At 48.2% G+C, this 24,967-nt stretch overlaps 1 pseudogene; it reads right to left on the bottom strand.

Annotated features, from left to right (window-relative positions):
* Positions 1 to 3,312: 3,312 nt before the first annotated feature.
* The window catches only part of LOC124025636, a 45,228-nt pseudogene continuing 23,573 nt past the window's right edge, over positions 3,313 to 24,967 (bottom strand).

The following is a 24,967-nucleotide window of genomic DNA, read 5'->3' as shown; positions in this document are numbered from 1 at the left end:
ACCAGTACAGTGTCAATGTGTGGAGGTACAGGTTAGTCGGGGTAATTTGTAAATGTAGGTAGGTGAAGTGACTATGCATAGAAAATAAACAGTGAGGAGCAGCAGTGTAAAAACAAATGGGGGGGGTTCAATGTAAATAGTCTGGTGGTAGTTTGATTAATTGTTCAGCAGCCTTATGGCTTGGAGGTAGAAGGTGTGTGCATTTCCAAATCATGTGCTATCAATTGAATTTACTACAGGTGGCAAACCTGTGACTTGATGACAGCTTTGCACACTCTTGGCATTCTCTCAACCAGCTTCACCTGGAATGTTTTTCTAACCGTCTTGCAGGAATTCCCACATAAGCTGAGCACTTGTTGGCTGATTTTCCTTCACTCTGTGGCCCAACTCATCCCAAACCATCTCAATTGGGTTGAGGTCGGGTGATTGTGGAGGCCAGGTCATTTGATGCAGCACTCCATCACTCTTATTGGTCAAATAGCCCTTACACCGCCTGGAGGTGTGTTGGGTCATTGTCCTGTTGAAAAACAAATGATAGTCCCACTAAACCCAATCCAGACGGGATGGCGTATCGCTGCAGAATGCTGTGGTAGCCATGCTGGTTAAGTGTGCCTTGAATTCTAAATAATTCACAGACAGTGTCACCAGCAAGCACCCCCACACCATCACACCTCCTCCTCCATGCTTCACGGCGGGAACCACACATGCATAGATTACCAATTAACCTACGCCGCATCTCACAAAGACAAAAATCGCGAATTTGTACTCATCAGACCAAAGGACACACAGATTGGCTCAAACACATTAAGAAGGAAAGAAATTCCACAAATGAACTTTTAACAAAGCACACCTGTTAATTGAAATGCATTCCAGGTGACTACCTCATGAAGCTGGTTGAGAGAATGCCAAGTGTGCAAAGCTCTCTTCAAGGCAAAGGGTGGCTACTTTGAAGAATCTCAAATATAAAATATATTTTGATTTGTTTAACACTTTTTTGGTTACAACACAATTCTATGTGCTATTTCATAGTTTTGATGAGAGAGAGACAGAGAGAGAGACAGAGAAAGAGAGAGACAAGAGAGAGAGAGAGACAGAGAGAGAGACAGAGAAAGAGACAGACAGAGAGACAGACAGAGAGAGACAGAGACAGACAAGAGAGAGAGACAGAGATTCTATATGTGTTATTTCCTAGTTTTGATGTCTTCACTATTATTCTACAATGTAGAAAATCCCCAAAGCCAACTCCTCATTTGGCCGCCTTTCCTTCCAGTTCTCTGCTGCCAATGACTGGAATGAATTGCAAAAATCACTGAAGCTGGAGACTTACATCGCCCTCACTAACTTTAAGCATGAGCTGTCAGAGCAGTTTACCAATCATTGCACCTGTACACAGCCCATCTGTAAATAGCCCACCCAACTACCTCATCCCCATATTGTTATTTTTTTGCTCCTTTGCACCCCAGTATCTCTACTTGCACATTCATCTTCTGCACATCTATCATTCCAGTGTTAATGCTAAATTGTAATTATTTCAACGCTATTGCCTATTTATTGCCCTACCTCCCTAATCTTACATTTACACACTACATTTACACACACTGTATATATATTTTCTATTGTGTTATTGACTGTACGTTTGTTTAACCCATGTGTTACTCTGTGTTGTTTGTGTTGCACTGTTTGTTATCTTGGCTGTGTTGTTTGTACCTGTTAAATAAAGCACTGCTTTGCTTTTATCTTAGGCTCAACTAGCCTACCTGGTTAAATAAAGGTGTTCTCAACTAGCCTACCTGGTTGTAAATGAGAAATTGTTCTCAACTAGCCTACCTGGTTAAATAAAGGTGTTCTCAACTAGCCTACCTGGTTAAATAAAGGTGTTCTCAACTAGCCTACCTGGTTAAATAAAGGTGTTCTCAACTAGCCTACCTGGTTAAATAAAGGTGTTCTCAACTAGCCTACCTGGTTAAATAAAGGTGTTCTCAACTAGCCTACCTGGTTAAATAAAGGTGTTCTCAACTAGCCTACCTGGTTAAATAAAGGTGTTCTCAACTAGGTTAAATAAAGGTGTTCTAACCTGGTTAAATAAAGGTGTTCTCAACTAGCCTACCTGGTTAAATAAAGGTGTTCTCAACTAGCCTACCTGTTAAATAAAGTTCTCAACTAGCCTACCTGGTTAAATAAAGGTGTTCTCAACTAGCCTACCTGGTTAAATAAAGGTGTTCTCAACTAGTCCTAAATAAAGGTGGTTAAATAAAGGTGTTCTCAACTAGCCTACCTGGTTAAATAAAGGTGTTCTCAACTACCTGGTTAAATAAAGGTGTTCTCAACTAGCCTACCTGGTTAAATAAAGGTGTTCTCAACTAGCCTACCTGGTTAAATAAAGGTGTTCTCAACTAGCCTACCTGGTTAAATAAAGGTGTTCTCAACTCCTACCTGGTTAAATAAAGGTGTTCTCAACTAGCCTACCTGGTTAAATAAAGGTGTTCTGGTTAAATAAAGGTGTTCTCAACTAGCCTACCTGGTTAAATAAAGGTGTTCTCAACTAGCCTACCTGGTTAAATAAAGGTGTTCTCAACTAGCCTACCTGGTTAAATAAAGGTGAAATAAAAAAATTAAGAAAAACCCTGAATGAGAAGGTGTCCAAAACTCAGTCACGGTAAGCACAAATAAAATGTCACATCTGTCACGCCCTGGTCGATGTATTTTGTGTTTATCTTCATGTTTGGGTCAGGCCAGGGTGTGGCATGGGGTTTTTGTATTGTGGTGTGTTTTGTCTTGGGGTTTTGGTATGTATTGGGATTGTAGCTAGTGGGGTGATCTAGCAAAGTCTATGGCTGTCTGGAGTGGTTCTCAATCAGAGGCAGGGGTTTATCGTTGTCTCTGATTGGGAACCATATTTAGGCAGCCATATTCTTTGAGTGTTTGTGGGTGATTGTCCTTAGTGTCCTTGTTCCTGTCTATGTGTTAATGTACACAAGTATAGGCTGTTTCGGTTTTCGTTACGTTTATTGTTTTTTTTGTAGTGTTTGTATTTAGATTCGTGTGACGTTTGTTTATTAAATTATGGATCGTAATCTACACGCTGCATTTTGGTCCGACTCTCCTTCACACCTAGAGAACCGTTACAACAGCACCCAGAAACAACAGTTACATTCATCCACAAATAATTACCCCATCAATACTTTACATTATATATGTAGTATTTAATGTGTATATTTATATTGTACTATACAGGGCGCATTTGGAAAAGAGACATACGTCTCAATATGTCTTCCCTGTCAAAATAAAGGTTAAATAAATATATACAATTAATGAGGCTGTGGTCAATTTATTAAACAACACATGGGTGGAAGGGTGTACAATTTATTAATGAACAGATAGGTGGAAGGGTGTACAATTTATTAATGAAACATGGTAAAACAGATTGATTTGACAAACAGTCCAAATACTCAGTATACACCAACGTTGTTGTCTTCCATGTGTCCACACATCTCTTTAGTGGCTGGGGCGGAAGGGAAAGGCCATGCTTGGAAGGAAAGGTTGAGAAGGAAAGGAGGGATGGGGAGAGTGAGAGGAGGGGTGAGGTCCTAAGGGGCTGGGCCGGGGGCTGTACCCCAGAGGAGGGGTGTGGATGTGGGGGTAGAATCCACTCTGCTGCACTGGACCAGACATCACCAGCTGGAGCAAACTGAGAGACACCATGGAATTAGGAATTACAACACACTTTGTTCTGCATCTGTAACAGCAGGGAATGCATCACCTATAGCCTCTACTGCTATTCATTCCAGTTCCGTCAATGAGAGACACCATAGAATTAGGAATTACAACACACTTTGTTCTGCATCTGTAACAGCAGGGAATGCATCACCTATAGCCTCTACTGCTATTCATTCCAGTTCCGTCAATGAGAGACACCATAGAATTAGGAATTACAACACACTTTGTTCTGCATCTGTAACAGCAGGGAATGCATCACCTATAGCCTCTACTGCTATTCATTCCAGTTCCGTCAATGCATTCTAAGCACCTTCCATTCTTCTTCATAGCGTGGTTTCATTACCGTTTGACTTCGGTTTGAAAACCGTCCTGTCGCAATGTTCCGCTAACTTAGGGAGGGAGGAGATGTCGCTAACCCTACCCCTAACCCTACCCCCCACCCTAACCCTAACTTAGGGAGGGAGGAGATGTCGCTAACCCTACCCCTAACCCTACCCCCCACCCTAACCCTAACTTAGGGAGGGAGGAGATGTCGCTAACCCCACCCCCACCCTAACCCTAACCCTACCCCTAACCCTACCCCCCACCCTAACCTTAACTTAGGGAGGGAGGAGATGTCGCTAACCCTAACCCTACCCCCACCCTAACCCTAACTTAGGGAGGAGGAGATGTCGCTAACCCTACCCCCACCCTAACCCTAACTTAGGGAGGAGATGTCGCTAACCCTACCCCCCCCCACCCTAACCCTACCCCCCACCCTAACCCTAACTTAGGGAGGGAGGAGATGTCGCTAACCCTAACCCTACCCCCCACCCTAACCCTAACTTAGGGAGGGAGGAGATGTCCCTAACCCTACCCCCCACCCTAACCCTACCCCCCCACCCTAACCCTACCCCCCACCCTAACTTAGGGAGGGAGGAGATGTCCCTAACCCTACCCCCCACCCTAACCCTAACTTAGGGAGGGAGATGTCGCTAACCCTACCCCCACCCTAACCCTAACTTAGGGAGGGAGGAGATGTCGCTAAATATGGATGAAATGTATTGAAAAGGCTCAATTCCTCATAAATTCCTTATTAATTCATAGAATTAATAAGGCCAGCAAGGCCAGAGTGAGACAATGGAAGACATTTATTTTCCACCATAATTTTTAAATAAAATCATTAAAAATCCTACAATGTGATTTTATTTTTAATTTTTTCTAATTTTGTCTGTCATAGTTGAAATGTACCTATGATGAAAATTACAGTCCTCTCATCTTTTTAAGTGGGAGAACTTGCACAATTGGTGGCTGACTTGTTCTCCCCACTGTATATAGTGTCCTCTATACCATCTACTGCATCTTGCCTAAGCCGTTCGGCCATCGCTCATCCATATATTTATATCTACATATTCTTATTCATTCCTTTATACTTGTGTGGACACTCACATTAACATCTGCTATATGCTGGCTATGCTCAGCCTGGTCTCAGGGTAGTAGGGTGGTAGATATCCCTCTAGTGGTGTGGGGGCTATACTCAGCCTTGTCTCAGGGTGGTAGATATCCCTCTAGTGGTGTGGGGGCTATACTCAGCCTTGTCTCAGGGTGGTAGATATCCCTCTAGTGGTGTGGGGGCTATGCTCAGCCTGGTCTCAGGGTAGTAGGGTGGTAGATATCCCTCTAGTGGTGTGGGGGCTATACTCAGCCTGGTCTCAGGGTAGTAGGGTGGTAGATATCCCTCTAGTGGTGTGGGGGCTATACTCAGCCTGGTCTCAGGGTAGTAGGGTGGTAGATATCCCTCTAGTGGTGTGGGGGCTATGCTCAGCCTTGTCTCAGGGTGGTAGGGTGGTAGATATCCCTCTAGTGGTGTGGGGGCTATGCTCAGCCTTGTCTCAGGGTGGTAGATATCCCTCTAGTGGTGTGGGGGCTATACTCAGCCTTGTCTCAGGGTGGTAGATATCCCTCTAGTGGTGTGGGGGCTATACTCAGCCTTGTCTCAGGGTGGTAGATATCCCTCTAGTGGTGTGGGGGCTATGCTCAGCCTGGTCTCAGGGTAGTAGGGTGGTAGATATCCCTCTAGTGGTGTGGGGGCTATACTCAGCCTGGTCTCAGGGTAGTAGGGTGGTAGATATCCCTCTAGTGGTGTGGGGGCTATACTCAGCCTTGTCTCAGGGTAGTAGGGTGGTAGATATCCCTCTAGTGGTGTGGGGGCTATACTCAGCCTTGTCTCAGGGTAGTAGGGTGGTAGATATCCCTCTAGTGGTGTGGGGGCTATGCTCAGCCTTGTCTCAGGGTAGTAGGGTGGTAGATATCCCTCTAGTGGTGTGGGGGCTATACTCAGCCTTGTCTCAGGGTAGTAGGGTGGTAGATATCCCTCTAGTGGTGTGGGGGCTATACTCAGCCTTGTCTCAGGGTAGTAGGGTGGTAGATATCCCTCTAGTGGTGTGGGGGGCTATACTCAGCCTGGTCTCAGGGTAGTAGAGATATCCCTCTAGTGGTGTGGGGGCTATGCTCAGCCTTGTCTCAGGGTAGTAGGGTGGTAGATATCCCTCTAGTGGTGTGGGGGCTATACTCAGCCTTGTCTCAGGGTAGTAGGGTGGTAGATATCCCTCTAGTGGTGTGGGGGCTATACTCAGCCTTGTCTCAGGGTAGTAGGGTGGTAGATATCCCTCTAGTGGTGTGGGGGCTATACTCAGCCTTGTCTCAGGGTAGTAGGGTGGTAGATATCCCTCTAGTGGTGTGGGGGCTATACTCAGCCTTGTCTCAGGGTAGTAGGGTAGTAGATATCCCTCTAGTGGTGTGGGGGCTATACTCAGCCTTGTCTCAGGGTAGTAGGGTGGTAGATATCCCTCTAGTGGTGTGGGGGCTATACTCAGCCTTGTCTCAGGGTAGTAGGGTGGTAGATATCCCTCTAGTGGTGTGGGGGCTATACTCAGCCTGGTCTCAGGGTAGTAGGGTGGTAGATATCCCTCTAGTGGTGTGGGGGCTATACTCAGCCTTGTCTCAGGGTAGTAGGGTAGTAGATATCCCTCTAGTGGTGTGGGGGCTATACTCAGCCTTGTCTCAGGGTAGTAGGGTGGTAGATATCCCTCTAGTGGTGTGGGGGCTATACTCAGCCTTGTCTCAGGGTAGTAGGGTGGTAGATATCCCTCTAGTGGTGTGGGGGCTATACTCAGCCTTGTCTCAGGGTAGTAGGGTGGTAGATATCCCTCTAGTGGTGTGGGGGCTATACTCAGCCTTGTCTCAGGGTAGTAGGGTGGTAGATATCCCTCTAGTGGTGTGGGGGCTATGCTCAGCCTTGTCTCAGGGTAGTAGGGTGGTAGATATCCCTCTAGTGGTGTGGGGGCTATACTCAGCCTTGTCTCAGGGTAGTAGGGTGGTAGATATCCCTCTAGTGGTGTGGGGGCTATACTCAGCCTTGTCTCAGGGTAGTAGGGTGGTAGATATCCCTCTAGTGGTGTGGGGGCTATACTCAGCCTTGTCTCAGGGTGGTAGTAGGGTGGTAGATATCCCTCTAGTGGTGTGGGGGCTATACTCAGCCTTGTCTCAGGGTAGTAGGGTGGTAGATATCCCTCTAGTGGTGTGGGGGCTATACTCAGCCTTGTCTCAGGGTAGTAGGGTGGTAGATATCCCTCTAGTGGTGTGGGGGCTATACTCAGCCTTGTCTCAGGGTAGTAGGGTGGTAGATATCCCTCTAGTGGTGTGGGGGCTATACTCAGCCTTGTCTCAGGGTGGGGTAGATATCCCTCTAGTGGTGTGGGGGCTATACTCAGCCTTGTCTCAGGGTAGGTAGATATCCCTCTAGTGGTGTGGGGGCTATACTCAGCCTTGTCTCAGGGTAGTAGGGTGGTAGATATCCCTCTAGTGGTGTGGGGGCTATGCTCAGCCTTGTCTCAGGGTAGATATCCCTCTAGTGGTGTGGGGGCTATACTCAGCCTTGTCTCAGGGTAGTAGGGTGGTAGATATCCCTCTAGTGGTGTGGGGGCTATACTCAGCCTTGTCTCAGGGTGGTAGGGTGGTAGATATCCCTCTAGTGGTGTGGGGGCTATACTCAGCCTGGTCTCAGGGTGTAGTAGATATCCCTCTAGTGGTGTGGGGGCTATACTCAGCCTGTCTCAGGGTAGTAGGGTGGTAGATATCCCTCTAGTGGTGTGGGGGCTATACTCAGCCTTGTCTCAGGGTAGTAGGGTGGTAGATATCCCTCTAGTGGTGTGGGGGCTATACTCAGCCTTGTCTCAGGGTAGTAGGGTGGTAGATATCCCTCTAGTGGTGTGGGGGCTATACTCAGCCTTGTCTCAGGGTGGTAGATATCCCTCTAGTGGTGTGGGGGCTATACTCAGCCTTGTCTCAGGGTAGTAGGGTGGTAGATATCCCTCTAGTGGTGTGGGGGCTATACTCAGCCTTGTCTCAGGGTAGTAGGGTGGTAGATATCCCTCTAGTGGTGTGGGGGCTATACTCAGCCTTGTCTCAGGGTAGTAGGGTGGTAGATATCCCTCTAGTGGTGTGGGGCTATACTCAGCCTTGTCTCAGGGTAGTAGGGTGGTAGATATCCCTCTAGTGGTGTGGGGGCTATACTCAGCCTTGTCTCAGGGTAGTAGATAGATATCCCTCTAGTGGTGTGGGGGCTATACTCAGCCTGGTCTCAGGGTAGTAGATATCCCTCTAGTGGTGTGGGGGCTATACTCAGCCTTGTCTCAGGGTAGTAGGGTGGTAGATATCCCTATACTCAGCCTTGTCTCAGGGTGGTGGTGATATCCCTCTAGTGGTGTGGGGGCTATACTCAGCCTTGTCTCAGGGTAGTAGGGTGGTAGATATCCCTCTAGTGGTGTGGGGGCTATACTCAGCCTTGTCTCAGGGTAGTAGGGTGGTAGATATCCCTCTAGTGGTGTGGGGGCTATACTCAGCCTGGTCTCAGGGTAGTAGGGTGGTAGATATCCCTCTAGTGGTGTGGGGCTATACTCAGCCTTGTCTCAGGGTAGTAGGGTGGTAGATATCCCTCTAGTGGTGTGGGGGCTATACTCAGCCTTGTCTCAGGGTAGTAGGGTGGTAGATATCCCTCTAGTGGTGTGGGGGCTATACTCAGCCTTGTCTCAGGGTAGTAGGGTGGTAGATATCCCTCTAGTGGTGTGGGGGCTATACTCAGCCTTGTCTCAGGGTAGTAGGGTGGTAGATATCCCTCTAGTGGTGTGGGGCTATACTCAGCCTTGTCTCAGGGTAGTAGGGTGGTAGATATCCCTCTAGTGGTGTGGGGCTATACTCAGCCTTGTCTCAGGGTAGTAGGGTGGTAGATATCCCTCTAGTGGTGTGGGGGCTATACTCAGCCTTGTCTCAGGGTAGTAGGGTGGTAGATATCCCTCTAGTGGTGTGGGGGCTATACTCAGCCTGGTCTCAGGGTAGTAGGGTGGTAGATATCCCTCTAGTGGTGTGGGGGCTATACTCAGCCTTGTCTCAGGGTGGTAGATATCCCTCTAGTGGTGTGGGGGCTATACTCAGCCTTGTCTCAGGGTAGTAGGGTGGTAGATATCCCTCTAGTGGTGTGGGGCTATACTCAGCCTTGTCTCAGGGTAGTAGGGTGGTAGATATCCCTCTAGTGGTGTGGGGGCTATACTCAGCCTTGTCTCAGGGTGGTAGATATCCCTCTAGTGGTGTGGGGGCTATACTCAGCCTTGTCTCAGGGTAGTAGGGTGGTAGATATCCCTCTAGTGGTGTGGGGGCTATACTCAGCCTTGTCTCAGGGTAGTAGGGTGGTAGATATCCCTCTAGTGGTGTGGGGGCTATACTCAGCCTTGTCTCAGGGTAGTAGGGTGGTAGATATCCCTCTAGTGGTGTGGGGATACTCAAATCAAAATCAAATCAAATCAGTGGTTTTATTTGTCACTCACATGGTTAGCAGATGTTAATGCGAGTAGTAGGAAATGCTTGTGCTTCTAGTTCCGATAATGCAGTGATAACCAACAAGTAATCTAACTAACAATTCCAAAACTACTAGTGGTGTGGGATATCTCAGCCTGGTCTCAGGGTAGTAGGGTGGTAGATATCCCTCTAGTGGTGTGGGGGCTATACTCAGCCTTGTCTCAGGGGTGGTAGATATCCCTCTAGTGGTGTGGGGGCTATACTCAGCCTTGTCTCAGGGTAGTAGGTTGGTAGATATCCCTCTAGTGGTGTGGGGGCTATACTCAGCCTTGTCTCAGGGTAGATAGGGTGGTAGATATCCCTCTAGTGGTGTGGGGGCTATACTCAGCCTTGTCTCAGGGTAGTAGGGTGGTAGATATCCCTCTAGTGGTGTGGGGGCTATACTCAGCCTTGTCTCAGGGTAGTAGGGTGGTAGATATCCCTCTAGTGGTGTGGGGGCTATACTCAGCCTTGTCTCAGGGTGGTAGATATCCCTCTAGTGGTGTGGGGCTATACTCAGCCTTGTCTCAGGGTGGTAGATATCCCTCTAGTGGTGTGGGGGCTATACTCAGCCTTGTCTCAGGGTAGTAGGGTGGTAGATATCCCTCTAGTGGTGTGGGGGCTATACTCAGCCTTGTCTCAGGGTAGTAGGGTGGTAGATATCCCTCTAGTGGTGTGGGGGCTATACTCAGCCTGGTCTCAGGGTAGTAGGGTGGTAGATATCCCTCTAGTGGTGTGGGGGCTATACTCAGCCTTGTCTCAGGGTAGTAGGGTGGTAGATATCCCTCTAGTGGTGTGGGGCTATGCTCAGCCTTGTCTCAGGGTAGTAGGGTGGTAGATATCCCTCTAGTGGTGTGGGGGCTATACTCAGCCTTGTCTCAGGGTAGTAGGGTGGTAGATATCCCTCTAGTGGTGTGGGGGGCTATACTCAGCCTTGTCTCAGGGTAGTAGGGTGGTAGATATCCCTCTAGTGGTGTGGGGGCTATGCTCAGCCTTGTCTCAGGGTAGTAGGGTGGTAGATATCCCTCTAGTGGTGTGGGGGCTATACTCAGCCTTGTCTCAGGGTAGTAGGGTGGTAGATATCCCTCTAGTGGTGTGGGGGCTATACTCAGCCTTGTCTCAGGGTAGTAGGGTGGTAGATATCCCTCTAGTGGTGTGGGGGCTATACTCAGCCTTGTCTCAGGGTAGTAGGGTGGTAGATATCCCTCTAGTGGTGTGGGGCTATACTCAGCCTTGTCTCAGGGTAGTAGGGTGGTAGATATCCCTCTAGTGGTGTGGGGGCTATACTCAGCCTTGTCTCAGGGTAGTAGGGTGGTGGTAGATATCCCTCTAGTGGTGTGGGGGCTATACTCAGCCTTGTCTCAGGGTGGTAGATATCCCTCTAGTGGTGTGGGGGCTATGCTCAGCCTTGTCTCAGGGTAGTAGATATCCCTCTAGTGGTGTGGGGGCTATACTCAGCCTGGTCTCAGGGTAGTAGGGTGGTAGATATCCCTCTAGTGGTGTGGGGGGGGCTATACTCAGCCTTGTCTCAGGGTAGTAGGTTGTTCTGTTATAATCTCTACCCGGCACAGCCAGAAGAGGACTGGCCACCCCACATAGCCTGGTTTCTCTCTAGGTTTCTTCCTAGGTTTTGGCCTTTCCAGGAGTTTTTACTAGCCACCGTGCTTCTACACCTGCATTGCTTGCTGTTTGGGGTTTTAGGCTGGGTTTCTGTACAGCACGTTGTGACATCAGCTGATGTCTCATTTACTATTGTGTATTGTCATTAGTTGCTACGGCTAAACTCATTTCAATTGGCTTACTGCCCCATTCGGTCTACAGACGACGCAATAGCCATCACACTGCATACTGCCTTATCCCACCTGGACAAGAGGAATACCTATGTAAGAATGCTGTTCATGGCCTACAGCTCAGCATTCAACACCATAGTACCTTCCAAGCTCATCATTAAGCTTGAGGCCCTGGGTTTCAACCCCGCCCTGTGCAATTGGGTCCTGGACTTCCTGACGGGCCACCCCCAGGTGGTGAAGGTAGGTAACAACATCTCCACTTCACTGATCCTCAACACTGGGGCCCCACAAGGATGCGTTCTGAGCCCTCTCCTGTACTCCCTGTTCACTGCGTGGCCATGAACGCAGTGAACTCAATCATCAAGTTTGCAGATGGCACAACAGTAGTAGACTTGACTACCAACAACGACAAGACAATCTACAGGGAGGAGGTGAGGGCTTCGGAGTGTGGTGTCAGGAAAATAACCTCTCCCTCAACATCAACAAAACAAAGGAGATGACCCTGGACTTAAGGAAACAGCAGAGGAGCACCCCCTATCCACATCGACAGGACAGCAATGAAGAGGGTGCAAAGTTAAGTTCCTCTGAGTACATATCACTGACAAATTGAAATGCACCACCCACACAGACAGTGTGGTGAAGAAGGCGCAACAGCGCCTCTTCAACCTCAGGAGGCTGAAGAAATTTGGCTTGTCACCTAAAACCCTCACAAACTTTTACAGATGCACAATTCAGAGCATCCTGTCGGGCTGTATCACCGCCTGGTACAGCAATTGCACTTGCCTGGTTAAATAAAGGTGAAATAAAAAAAACAAAAATAAAAAAGTCTATGTAAGAGGCTAGCATCAACTATGTGGTGGTTTTACAATATTGAAACACTCGTTTTGAAATTTTCTTACATTTTTCTCACAATCGCATTGCTGTTGCTTCTAAATCCTCAATGTATTTACTAGGTAGTTCCGGCGCCGACAGAGATGGCCGCCTCGCTTCGCGTTCCTAGGAAACTATGCAGTTTTTTGTTTTTTTACGTGTTATTTCTTACATTAGTACCCCAGGTCATCTTAGGTTTCATTACATACAGTCGAGAAGAATTACTGAATATAAGATCAGCGTCAACTCACCATCAGTACGACCAAGAATATGACTTTCCCGGAGCGGATCCTGTGTTCTGCCTTACAAACAGGACAACGGAATGGATCCCAGCCGGCGACCCCAAAAACGACACTGTAAAAGAGGGAAACGAGGCGGTCTTCTGGTCAGACTCCAGAGACGGGCACATCGTGCACCACTCCCTAGCATTCTTCTCGCCAATGTCCAGTCTCTCGACAACAAGGTTGATGATATCCGAGCAAGGGTAGCATTCCAGAGGACATCAGAGACTGTAACGTTCTTTGCTTCACGGAAACATGGCTCACTGGAGAGACGCTATCAGAGTCGGTGCAGCCAGCGGGTTTCTCCACACATCGCGCCAACAGAAACAAACATCTTTCTGGTAAGAAGAGGGGCGGGGGCGTATGCCTTATGGCTAACGAGACGTGGTGTGATCACAGAAACATACAGGAACTCAAATCCTTCTGTTCACCTGATTTAGAATTCCTCACAATCAAATGTCGACCGCATTATCTACCAAGAGAATTCTCTTCGATTTTAATCACAGCCGTATATATTCCCCCCCAAGCAGACACATCGATGGCTCTGAACGTACTTTATTTGACTCTTTGCAAACTGGAATCCATACATCCCGAAGGTTGCATTCATTGTAGCTGGGGATTTTGACAAGGCTAATCTGAAAACAAGACTCCCTAAATTGTATCAGCATATCGATTGCGCAACCAGGGCTGGCAAAACCTTGGATCATTGTTATTCTAACTTCCGTGACGCATATAAGGCCCTGCCCCGCCCTCCTTTCGGAAAAGCTGACCACGACTCCATTTTGCTGATCCCTGCCTACAGACAGAAACTAAAACAAGAAGCTCCCACGCTGAGGTCTGTTCAACGCTGGTCCGACCAAGCTGATTCTACACTCCAAGACTGCTTCCATCACTGGTAACATAACCGAATACAAACAGTGCAGCTATTCCCTCCGCAAGGCTATCAAACAAGCTAAGCGTCAGTATAGAGACAAAGTAGAATCTCAATTCAATGGCTCAGACACAAGAGGTATGTGGCAGGGTCTACAGTCAATCACAGACTACAAGAAAAAACCAGCCCAGTCAAGGACCAGGATGTCTTGCTCCCAGACAGATTAAATAACTTTTTGCCCGCTTTTTGCACGAGGTGAGTAAAACATTTAAACGTGTTAACCCTCGCAAGGCTGCAGGCCCAGACGGCATCCCCAGCCGCGTCCTCGGAGCATGCGCAGACCAGCTGGCTGGTGTGTTTACGGACATATTCAATCAATCCCTATACAAGTCTGCTGTTCCCACATGCTTCAAGAGGGTCACCATTGTTCCTGTTCCCAAGAAAGCTAAGGTAACTGAGCTAAACGACTACCGCCCGTAGCACTCACTTCCGTCATCATGAAGTGCTTTGAGAGACTAGTCAAGGACCATATCACCTCCACCCTACCTGACACCCTAGACCCACTCCAATTTGCTTACCGCCCAAATAGGTCAACGTCAACAAAACTAAGGAGATGATTGTGGACTTCAGGAAACAGCAGAGGGAACACCACCCTATCCACATCGATGGGACAGTAGAGGAGAGGGTAGTAAGTTTTAAGTTCCTCGGCGTACACATCACAGACAAACTGAATTGGTCCACTCACACAGACAGCATCGTGAAGAAGGCGCAGCAGCGCCTCTTCAACCTCAGGAGGCTGAAGAAATTTGGGTTGTCACCAAAAGCACTCAAAAACTTCTACAGATGCACAATCGAGAGCATCCTGGCGGGCTGTATCACCGCCTGGTACGGCAACTGCTCCGCCCTCAACCGTAAGGCTCTCCAGAGGGTAGTGAGGTCTGCACAACGCATCACCGGGGACAAACTACCTGCCCTCCAAGACGCCTACACCACCCGATGTTACAGGAAGGCCATAAAGATCATCAAGGACAACAACCACCCGAGCCACTGCCTGTTCACCCCGCTATCATGCAGAAGGCGAGGTCAGTACAGGTGCATCAAAGCTGGGACCGAGAGACTGAAAAACAGCTTCTATCTCAAGGCCATCAGACTGTTAAACAGCCACCACTAACATTGAGTGGCTGCTGCAAACACACTGACACTGACTCAACTCCAGCCACTTTAATAATGGGAATTGATGTAAAATATTTCACTAGCCACTTTAAACAATGATACCTTATATAATATTTACATACCCTACATTATTCATCTCATATGTATACGTATATACTGTACTCTATATCATCTACTGCATCCTTATGTAATACATGTATCACTAGCCACTTTAACTATGCCACTTTGTTTACATACTCATCTCATATGTATATACTGTACTCGTTACCATCTACTGTATCTTGCCTATGCTGCTCTGTACCATCACTCATTCATATATCTTTATGTACATATTCTTTATCCCCTTACACTTGTGTCTATAAGGTAGTAGTTTTGGAATTGTTAGCTAGATTACTTGTTGGTTATCACTGCATTGTCGGAACTAGAAGCACAAGCATTTCGCTACACTCGCATTAACATCTGCTAACCATGTGTATGTGACAAATAACATTTGATTTGATTTGATTACTAATTTTAACCATATTTAACGAGATCTCATCCCTGTTGGCAATGCCTGACAACGCACAGGAAACGACTCCCGATATGAAGAGGACTTGGAACGTTCTAATGTAGAATGTGCATTGAGGGTATTAGACTGGTTTGGATTTGTCCTTCGCCAAAATGGCTGCCTATGACATCATGCACCGCTTGGGAAGATCACACGCACGCACACACACACACACACACACACACACACACACACACACACACACACACACACACACACACACACACACACACACACACACACACACACACACACACACAGACACACACACAGACACAGACACATTGTGATTGGTTGTGGGGAAGGCTAGGGGTGGCTAGGGGTGCATTGTGATTGGTTGTGGGGAAGGTTTATAGGGGTGCATTGTGATTGGTTGTGGGGAGGGCTAGGGGTACATTGTGATTGGTTGTGGGGAGGGCTAGGGGTACACTGTGACTGGTTCTTACTTGTTGTGTGGGAGGCGGGAACAGAGAGCTCTCAGGTCCTCTGTGGAGAGAAGACACAGGATAAGACTGTAGAAGACACAGGATATGACAACTGTAGGAGACACAGGATATGACAACTGTAGAAGACACAGGATAAGACTGTAGAAGACACAGGATATCACAACTGTAGAAGACACAGGATAAGACTGTAGAACACACAGGATAAGACTGTAGAAGACACAGGATATGACAACTGTAGAAGACACAGGATATGACAACTGTAGAAGACACAGGATAAGACTGTAGAAGACACAGGATATCACAACTGTAGAAGACACAGGATAAGACTGTAGAACACACAGGATAAGACTGTAGAAGACACAGGATATGACAACTGTAGAAGACACAGGATATGACAACTGTAGAAGACACAGGATAAGACTGTAGAAGACACAGGATATGACAACTGTAGAAGACACAGGATATCACAACTGTAGAAGACACAGGATAAGACTGTAGAACACACAGGATAAGACTGTAGAAGACACAGGATAAGACTGTAGAAGACACAGGATATCACAACTGTAGAAGACACAGGATAAGACTGTAGAAGACACAGGATATCACAACTGTAGAAGACACAGGATATGACAACTGTAGAAGACACAGGATAAGACTGTAGAAGACACAGGATAAGACTGTAGAAGACACAGGATAAGACTGTAGAAGACACAGGATATGACAACTGTAGAAGACACAGGATATGACAACTGTAGAAGACACAGGATATGACAACTGTAGAAGACACAGGATATGACAACTGTAGAAGACACAGGATATCACAACTGTAGAAGACACAGGATATGACAACTGTAGAAGACACAGGATATGACAACTGTAGAAGACACAGGATAAGACTGTAGAAGACACAGGATAAGACAACTGTAGAAGACACAGGATATGACAACTGTAGAAGACACAGGATATCACAACTGTAGAAGACACAGGATATGACAACTGTAGAAGACACAGGATATCACAACTGTAGAAGACACAGGACATCACAACTGTAGAAGACACAGGATATGACAACTGTAGAAGACACAGGATAAGACTGTAGAAGACACAGGATATCACAACTGTAGAAGACACAGGATATGACAACTGTAGAAGACACAGGATATCACAACTGTAGAAGACACAGGATAAGACTGTAGAAGACACAGGATATGACAACTGTAGAAGACACAGGATAAGACTGTAGAAGACACAGGACATCACAACTATAGAAGACACAGGATATGACAACTGTAGAAGACACAGGATATCACAACTGTAGAAGACACAGGATATGACAACTGTAGAAGACACAGGATATGACAACTGTAGAAGACACAGGATAAGACTGTAGAAGACACAGGATAAGACAACTGTAGAAGACACAGGATATCACAACTGTAGAAGACACAGGATATTACAACTGTAGAAGACACAGGATAAGACTGTAGAAGACACAGGATATGACAACTGTAGAAGACACAGGATAAGACTGTAGAACACACAGGATAAGACTGTAGACGACACAGGATAAGACTGTAGAACACACAGGATAAGACTGTAGACGACACAGGATAAGACTGTAGACGACACAGGACATCACAACTGTAGAAGACACAGGATAAGACTGTAGAAGACACAGGATATCACAACTGTAGGAGACACAGGATAAGACTGTAGAACACACAGGATAAGACTGTAGACGACACAGGACATCACAACTGTAGAAGACACAGGATATGACATCCCTACCTCTAGAGCAGAGCAGCGCCCCTGCTGCCATGGACACCTGCAGGGCCTGGGCCAGCCTATCCAGAGTGAGCTGGATGTGTGCTTGTGTATCCGAGTGGAGAGGGTTCAGCTCCTCCAGAAGACCAGAGAGGTCAGAGATCAGAGAAGTCAGCTGGTCGGGCTGCAGCAACGCCAGGCGACCCAGAAGCCCCTTCTCTCTCAGAACGCCCGGGAGGAGCAGCAACACCTGGAACAGATAAGTGTTGAGTTCATCACCTCTGACCTCTAAACATGACCTAACCCTGACCCAGGACTCCCGGGAGGAAGAGTCGATGACCTCTAAACATGACCTAACCCTGACCCAGGACCTCTGAGAGATGGCTGAAGAAAAACAAGGTTAGAGTTTTGGGGTGCGGTTCCACGGGGTTGCGGTTCCACAGGGTTGCGGTTCCACGGGGGTGCGGTTCCACGGGGTTGAGGTTCCACGGGGGTTGAGGTTCCACGGGGGTGCGGTTCCACGGGGGGTGCGGTTCCACGGGGGGGTGCGGTTCCACGGGGGTGCGGTTCCACGGGGGGGTGCGGTTCCACGGGGGTTGCGGTTCCACGGGGGTGCGGTCCCACGGGGGTGCGGTTCCACGGGGGTGCGGTTCCACGGGGGGTTGCGGTTCCACGGGGGGTTGCGGTTCCACAGGGGTGCGGTTCCACGGGGGTGCGGTTCCACAGGGGTGCGGTTCCACAGGGTTGCGGTTCCACAGGGGGTGCGGTTCCACGGTAAATAAGAATTTGTTCTTAACTGACTTGCCTAGTTGAATAAAGGTTACATTTAAATTGTTTAAAAGAAAATAAACAGCTGGCATCGGGACCCACTCGCCAATGGGTTTAGAATTCTGGAATCTAGACAAGTGGGATGCAAGTGCACATCACCTTAATTCTCATTGGCCCAAAACAGTAGCTAGGCTTCCATCTAGTTGGAGACACCCAAAACAGTAGCTAGGCTTCCATCTAGTTGGAGACAGATTTAGACCAAAACAGTAGCTAGGCTTCCATCTAGTTGGAGACAGATTTAGACCAAAACAGTAGCTAGGCTTCCATCTAGTTGGAGACACCCAAAACAGTAGCTAGGCTTCCATCTAGTTGGAGACAGATTTAGACCAAAACAGTAGCTAGGCTTCCATCTAGTTGGAGACACCCAAAACAGTAGCTAGGCTTCCATCTAGTTGGAGACACCCAAAACAGTAGCTAGGCTTCCATCTAGTTGGAGACACCCAAAACAGTAGCTAGGCTTCCATCTAGTTGGAGACAGATTTAGACCAAAACAGTAGCTAGGCTTCCATCTAGTTGGAGATTTAGACCCAAAACAGTAGCTAGGCTTCCATCTAGTTGGAGACAGATTTAGACCAAAACAGTAGCTAGGCTTCCATCTAGTTGGAGACACCCAAAACAGTAGCTAGGCTTCCATCTAGTTGGAGACACCCAAAACAGTAGCTAGGCTTCCATCTAGTTGGAGACACCCAAAACAGTAGCTAGGCTTCCATCTAGTTGGAGACACCCAAAACAGTAGCTAGGCTTCCATCTAGTTGGAGACACCCAAAACAGTAGCTAGGCTTCCATCTAGTTGGAGACAGATTTGGCCCAAAACAGTAGCTAGGCTTTCATCGAGTTTCCTTCAAATTGACACAGACTGGAGTGGTCTCTATCAAATACAGTAAGATTAGATGGAAACCTGGTTAGTAGCAGACTGGAGTGATCTCTATCAAATACAGTAAGATTAGATGGAAACCTGGTCAGTAGCAGACTGGAGTGATCTCTATCAAATACAGTAAGATTAGATGGAAACCTGGTTAGTAGCAGACTGGAGTGATCTCTATCAAATACAGTAAGATTAGATGGAAACCTGGTTAGTAGCAGACTGGAGTGATCTCTATCAAATACAGTAAAATTAGATGGAAACCTGGTTAGTAGCAGACTGGAGTGATCTCTATCAAATACAGTAAGATTAGATGGAAACCTGGTTAGTAGCAGACTGGAGTGGTCTCTATCAAATACAGTAAGATTAGATGGAAACCTGGTTAGTAGCAGACTGGAGTGATCTCTATCAAATACAGTAAGATTAGATGGAAACCTGGTTAGTAGCAGACTGGAGTGATCTCTATCAAATACAGTAAGATTAGATGGAAACCTGGTTAGTAGCAGACTGGAGTGATCTCTATCAAATACAGTAAGATTAGATGGAAACCTGGTTAGTAGCAGACTGGAGTGGTCACTTCCGGGTTGGAGCGAGCGGTCGCATCTGCACTTCGGTCCGCAGGTAGTATAACTTTTTCATTACATTTCATTATAGTACAACGGTTTGATTTGTCTAATCTTAGCAATTTCTTCTTAGCTAGCTACATAGCCGTCTTTGTATCAAAGATAATTGCGTAATTATCGTATTTCGTCGTCCTAACGTAGTCTACACTGCTATCTGCCCAGCAGCTAGCCAGCTAGCTAACGTCCACCGTCTACCGAATAGCAGCACTGTAGAAACTATTACACTCAACTGAACGACTTGATTAGTGTAGTGTTAGCTAGCTACATAGTTGTCTTTGCTGTCTTCGTATTCAAGATAATTGTGTAGTTTAGAGTGTGTAGTCTTAGAGTGATTATCTTAATTTACCGAGGTTAGCTAGCCAGCTATTTGTCATCCTTAACGTAGGAGACACTGCTAGCTAGCCAACAGCTAGCCAACGTCTACCGAATAGAACTTCGCACTCAACAACCCGGACGCATTCCGCTTCGCTCCACAGGTAGTATCACATTTTCATTTCATTTCATTACAGTACAACGGTTTGATTTGTTTGATCGTAGCTAGCTACATAGCTAGCTACATAGCCATCTTTGTATCAAAGATAATTGTGTAGTCTAGAGCGATTTTCTAGGTTAGCTAGCCAGCTATTGTCGTTCTTTTAACGCAACGTAACGTAATCAACACTGCTAGCTAGCCAGCTAGCCCCCGAATAGCAGCACTGTAGAAACTATTACACTCAACGGAACGACTTGATTAGTGTAGTGTCAACAACGCAGCCACTGCCAGCTAGCCTACAAAGTCAACAACGCAGCCACTGCCAGCTAGCCTACTTCATCAGTACTGTATCATTTTAATCATTTTAGTCAATAAGATTCTTGCTACGTAAGCTTAACTTTCTGAACATTCGAGACGTGTAGTCCACTTGTCCTTCCAATCTCCTTTGCATTAGCGTAGCCTCTTCTGTAGCCTGTCAACTATGTGTCTGTCTATCCCTGTTCTCTCCTCTCTGCACAGAACATACAAACGCTCCACACCGCGTGGCTGCGGCCACCCTAATCTGGTGGTCCCAGCGCGCACGACCCACGTGGAGTTCCAGGTCTCCGGTAGCCTCTGGAACTGCCGATCTGCAGCCAACAAGGCAGAGTTCATCTCAGCCTATGCCTCCCTCCAGTCCCTCAACTTCTTGGCACTGACGGAAACATGGATCACCACAGATAACACTGCTACTCCTGCTGCTCTCTCTTCGTCCGCCCACGTGTTCTCGCACACCCCGAGAGCTTCTGGTCAGCGGGGTGGTGGCACCGGGATCCTCATCTCTCCCAAGTGGTCATTCTCTCCTTCTCCCCTTACCCATCTGTCTATCGCCTCCTTTGAATTCCATGCTGTCACAGTTACCAGCCCTTTCAAGCTTAACATCCTTATCATTTATCGCCCTCCAGGTTCCCTCGGAGAGTTCATCAATGAGCTTGATGCCTTGATAAGCTCCTTTCCTAAGGACGGCTCACCTCTCACAGTTCTGGGCGACTTTAACCTCCCCACGTCTACCTTTGACTCATTCCTCTCTGCCTCCTTCTTTCCACTCCTCTCCTCTTTTGACCTCACCCTCTCACCTTCCCCCCCTACTCACAAGGCAGGCAATACGCTCGACCTCATCTTTACTAGATGCTGTTCTTCCACTAACCTCATTGCAACTCCCCTCCAAGTCTCCGACCACTGCCTTGAATCCTTTTCCCTCTCGCTCTCATCCAACACTTCCCACACTGCCCCTACTCGGATGGTATCGCGCCGTCCCAACCTTCGCTCTCTCTCCCCCGCTACTCTCTCCTCTTCCATCCTATCATCTCTTCCCTCTGCTCAAACCTTCTCCAACCTATCTCCTGATTCTGCCTCCTCAACCCACCTCTCCTCCCTTTCTGCATCCTTTGACTCTCTATGCCCCCTATCCTCCAGGCCGGCTCGGTCCTCCCCTCCCGCTCCGTGGCTCGACGACTCATTGCGAGCTCACAGAACAGGGCTCCGGGCAGCCAAGCGGAAATGGAGGAAAACTCGCCTCCCTGCAGACCTGGCATCCTTTCACTCCCTCCTCTCTACATTTTCCTCTTCGGTCTCTGCTGCTAAAGCCACTTTCTACCACTCTAAATTCCAAGCATCTGCCTCTAACCCTAGGAAGCTCTTTGCCACCTTCTCCTCCCTCCTGAATCCTCCTCCCCTCCCCCACCTCCTCCCTCTGCAGAGGACTTCATCAACCATTTTGAAAAGAAGGTCGACGACATCCGATCCTCGTTTGCTAAGTCAAACGACACCGCTGGTTCTGCTCACACTGCCCTACCCTGTGCTCTGACCTCTTTCTCCCTCTCTCTCCAGATGAAATCTCGCGTCTTGTGACGGCCGGCCACCCAACAACCTGCCCGCTTGACCCTATCTCCTCCTCTCTTCTCCAGACCATTTCCGGAGACCTTCTCCCTTACCTCACCACGCTCATCAACTCATCCCTGACCGCTGGCTACGTCCCTTCCGTCTTCAAGAGAGCGAGAGTTGCACCCCTTCTGAAAAAACCTACACTCGATCCCTCCGATGTCAACAACTACAGACCAGTATCCCTTCTTTCTTTTCTCTCCAAAACTCTTGAACGTGCCGTCCTTGGCCAGCTCTCCCGTTATCTCTCTCAGAATGACCTTCTTGATCCAAATCAGTCAGGTTTCAAGACTAGTCATTCAACTGAGACTGCTCTTCTCTGTATCACGGAGGCGCTCCGCACTGCTAAAGCTAACTCTCTCTCCTCTGCTCTCATCCTTCTAGACCTATCGGCTGCCTTCGATACTGTGAACTATCAGATCCTCCTCTCCACCCTCTCCGAGTTGGGCATCTCCGGCGCGGCCCACGCTTGTATTACGTCCTAACTGACAGGTCGCTCCTACCAGGTGGCGTGGCGAGAATCTGTCTCCTCACCACGCGCTCTCACCACTGGTGTCCCCCAGGGCTCTGTTCTAGGCCCTCTCCTATTCTCGCTATACACCAAGTCACTTGGCTCCGTCATAACCTCACATGGTCTCTCCTATCATTGCTATGCAGACGACACACAATTAATCTTCTCCTTTCCCCTTCTGATGACCAGGTGGCGAATCGCATCTCTGCATGTCTGGCAGACATATCAGTGTGGATGACGGATCACCACCTCAAGCTGAATCTCGGCAAGACGGAGCTGCTCTTCCGCCCGGGGAAGGACTACCCGTTCCATGATCTCGCCATCACGGTTGACAACTCCATTGTGTCCTCCTCCCAGAGCGCTAAGAACCTTGGCGTGATCCTGGACAACAACCTGTCGTTCTCAACTAACATCAAGGCGGTGGCCCGTTCCTGTAGGTTCATGCTCTACAACATCCGCAGAGTACGACCCTGCCTCACACAGGAAGCGGCGCAGGTCCTAATCCAGGCACTTGTCATCTCCCGTCTGGATTACTGCAACTCGCTGTTGGCTGGGCTCCCTGCCTGCGCCATTAAACCCCTACAACTCATCCAGAACGCCGCAGCCCGTCTGGTGTTCAACCTTCCCAAGTTCTCTCACGTCACCCCGCTCCTCCGCTCTCTCCACTGGCTTCCAGTTGAAGCTCGCATCCGCTACAAGACCATGGTGCTTGCCTACGGAGCTGTGAGGGGAACGGCACCGCAGTACCTCCAGGCTCTGATCAGGCGCTACACCCAAACAAGGGCACTGTGTTCATCCACCTCTGGCCTGCTCGCCTCCCTACCACTGAGGAAGTACAGTTCCCGCTCAGCCCAGTCAAAACTGTTCGCTGCTCTGGCCCCCCAATGGTGGAACAAACTCCCTCACGACGCCAGGACAGCGGAGTCACGACACCTGAAACCCCGCCTCTTTAAGGAATACCTAGAATAGGATAAGTAATCCTTCTCACCCCCCCCCCTTTAAGATTTAGATGCACTATTGTAAAGTGACTGTTCTACTGGATGTCATAAGGTGAATGCACCAATTTGTAAGTCGCTCTGGATAAGAGCGTCTGCTAAATGACTTAAATGTAAATGCTACTATGATGGTCTGTCTGGAGGTTCTGCTGCTATGATGGTCTGTCTCACTGTCTGGAGGTTCTGCTCCTATGATGGTCTGTCTCACTGTCTGGAGGTTCTGCTGCTATGATGGTCTGTCTGGAGGTTCTGCTGCTATGATGGTCTGTCTGGAGGTTCTGCTGCTATGATGGTCTGTCTGGAGGTTCTGCTGCTATGATGGTCTGTCTCACTGTCTGGAGGTTCTGCTGCTATGATGGTCTGTCTGGAGGTTCTGCTGCTATGATGGTCTGTCTCACTGTCTGGAGGTTCTGCTGCTATGATGGTCTGTCTCACTGTCTGGAGGTTCTGCTGCTATGATGGTCTGTCTGGAGGTTCTGCTGCTATGATGGTCTGTCTCACTGTCTGGAGGTTCTGCTGCTATGATGGTCTGTCTCACTGTCTGGAGGTTCTGCTGCTATGATGGTCTGTCTCACTGTCTGGAGGTTCTGCTACTATGATGGTCTGTCTGGAGGTTCTGCTGCTATGATGGTCTGTCTGGAGGTTCTGCTGCTATGATGGTCTGTCTGGAGGTTCTGCTGCTATGATGGTCTGTCTCACTGTCTGGAGGTTCTGCTGCTATGATGGTCTGTCTCACTGTCTGGAGGTTCTGCTGCTATGATGGTCTGTCTCACTGTCTGGAGGTTCTGCTGCTATGATGGTCTGTCTGGAGGTTCTGCTGCTATGATGGTCTGTCTCACTGTCTGGAGGTTCTGCTGCTATGATGGTCTGTCTGGAGGTTCTGCTGCTATGATGGTCTGTCTGGAGGTTCTGCTGCTATGATGGTCTGTCTCACTGTCTGGAGGTTCTGCTGCTATGATGGTCTGTCTCACTGTCTGGAGGTTCTGCTGCTATGATGGTCTGTCTCACTGTCTGGAGGTTCTGCTGCTATGATGGTCTGTCTCACTGTCTGGAGGTTCTGCTGCTATGATGGTCTGTCTCACTGTCTGGAGGTTCTGCTGCTATGATGGTCTGTCTCACTGTCTGGAGGTTCTGCTGCTATGATGGTCTGTCTCACTGTCTGGAGGTTCTGCTGCTATGATGGTCTGTCTCACTGTCTGGAGGTTCTGTCTGAGGTCTGTCTCACTGTCTGGAGGTTCTGCTGCTATGATGGTCTGTCTGGAGGTTCTGCTGCTATGATGGTCTGTCTGGAGGTTCTGCTGCTATGATGGTCTGTCTGGAGGTTCTGCTGCTATGATGGTCTGTCTGGAGGTTCTGCTGCTATGATGGTCTGTCTGGAGGTTCTGCTGCTATGATGGTCTGTCTCACTGTCTGGAGGTTCTGCTGC

The sequence above is a fragment of the Oncorhynchus gorbuscha genome, unplaced genomic scaffold (genome assembly GCF_021184085.1).
Source record: "Oncorhynchus gorbuscha isolate QuinsamMale2020 ecotype Even-year unplaced genomic scaffold, OgorEven_v1.0 Un_scaffold_2322, whole genome shotgun sequence".
In the NCBI taxonomy this organism is placed as follows: domain Eukaryota; kingdom Metazoa; phylum Chordata; class Actinopteri; order Salmoniformes; family Salmonidae; genus Oncorhynchus; species Oncorhynchus gorbuscha.
This window is presented reverse-complemented; position numbering and strand designations above follow the sequence as displayed.